Source organism: Bombus impatiens, unplaced genomic scaffold (genome assembly GCF_000188095.3).
Source record: "Bombus impatiens unplaced genomic scaffold, BIMP_2.2 scf_0197, whole genome shotgun sequence".
Taxonomy (NCBI): Eukaryota; Metazoa; Arthropoda; class Insecta; order Hymenoptera; family Apidae; genus Bombus; species Bombus impatiens.
In genome coordinates, this window is record NT_176616.1 from 2,487,687 (window position 1) to 2,489,861 (window position 2,175).

Here is a 2,175-nt window from a genome sequence, read left to right on the forward strand (position 1 = left end):
AAATTTCTCAATTTTATTGTCTAGTACGTGATTAATGTTCAACTCGCCTAAAGACGAACAGACGACACGAACAATCAAGGTAAATCTTAAAAAATAATATATCATCTTTGCTTTGTCTTGATCTACGGAAAATTAATCTTATTTTATCGAAATAATGTTACTACCAAATTCTAGAAATTCGCGAATACTCGCCGTTTTCATTAAAAAATAAATGACTAAACGACTATTAGGTATCGGCCGTCATAAGAAAGTATTCAGCGCTAGCAAAGATAAAGAAGAAAACGCAATGCTATCGCGCCCATTTCCGAGTATCTTAAAATTAAATTCCCAGGACACGAGAGATCGTTGTTGGCGCGAAGAAGAGGCGAGGATCGAAACTCGCGACTTTAACGATCCACTTCGTTTGCGTGATGTTTCGCCGCACCCTCCCTTTTCTTTCGACGCGGCATCGAAGCCGGTAACTCAATTCGCGTATAATGACGTGACAAGGTACGGTACGCGTAGAACAGTCTGCAATTCCCGCGAGAACTTGTCGTTCACCTTCCTTTGATTCCGTCGTAGTCGCCGGGGAATGGTATCGGTTCGCCTCGCTCTCTCGGTCAACTTTTCACCGAAAAAGATACGATCTAGCCGAGCGGAATGTTATCACCGGGCCGGAAATTTCTAGGGCCGAGGTCGTCGTCGCTTGTACGAAGCTGATTTTCGATTTTGCGCTGTCCCACTTTCCGCTTCCTCTCCGTTTCTTTCGCCGATTTTCTTCTCGCCCCTTTTACGAGGTCGAACGCGCAACGTGAAACGTTCCAACGAAAATAATCAACGCGGAGAAAACCGATCTCCCGCTGTCTGCCTCTGTGACTTCCGTCGCGCGAGTCGCTTGTCCCCGTGCACGTGCCTCGCGACATACCGTACCGATAACGATTTCGAATCAATCGTCTGGCGAACACGTTCACGGGGTATTCTCCCACGACCTACGTAATGGGCGACGAACTTTAGGTGGTTACGGTGTAGCCGCGAATCTTGCGGAAATCTGCCGGATACTTGCGCGAAACTCTCGACAATCTATTTATCCCGCGCGTTTAAACTTGTTCTTACGTGCATCGTTTAACCTATCCTCGTCTGTTGCATGGTCGGCGAAGACAACGGTGGAATCGCGCGAACACCCGACGTGCTCCGGTTTTCAGGAAGCCCGCGGGGATTTCAGCTGCGATGTCAGAATTTATATTTATCTCCGTTCGACTGAAGGAGCGCGACTCGCGTTCGCGTTGTTCAAATAATTGTCGTTACAGCCGTGGATTTTGAAATACCGTAGACTGTAGGATCTTCGCAGTATATCGTGGATTTTCTATTTTAATTTCTATCTCTTATTTTATCGCTAATGATTTGTTTAAGTTACTGCCCATTTATTCTTTGTAAAATGGCAAGCTAATGGAAGGACGAACGAGGATTAATCGAAATGGAAAACCCTCGTATCGGGAATAGAAACGTGAAATACGTGTCCATTCGAGTATACGACTGCCCGTTTCGTTTACAAACAATAAAACAAGACACAGTGGCCATACAGTGGTTTTACGTTGATCATAACGTGTCGAATTGATGCGAGGACTAATTCGATGAAGCATCCCCCATCACCGTAAATCGTTGCACGCGATCGAAATGTTGCTACCCAAGCACCATTAGATACGAAGGAAATGTATCGGAACCGCGTGAAACCATACGTTCCGTTTCATTGTAAATTAGTCGAGCCATCTGAAACAAGGATTCCCGGTATCACGGACAACCGCTCCGCTTGTAATCTGTGGCGGCTGATTGGACCGGAAAGTCGGGTATGCGAGACACGACGTGTACCGGATACGTCGAAACAACACGCCGCTCATTGTGTCAGTGCCCGGCACGTTCTACAAGGGGCAGCGAAGTAAAAATAAAGAAAGGGGCTGCGTGGACAGGAGCGGCGAAGGGAAGAGAACGAGGAAGATAGACCTGGTGAAGTGGCATAAGGAGCGGAAAAGAGAGTGAAAAAAAGGAAGAGGAGGAGGGGAAAATGAAAGAGAAAGCGAGAAAGGAGAGAGACGTAGGAGTGGCAGGGTGAAGAGGCAGATGTGATAAATGGTAATTGCGCAAAAGTACCGCGGAGGACACGAGTAACACCCGTTCCTCATTAGAGGCTTGTTAGGGAGC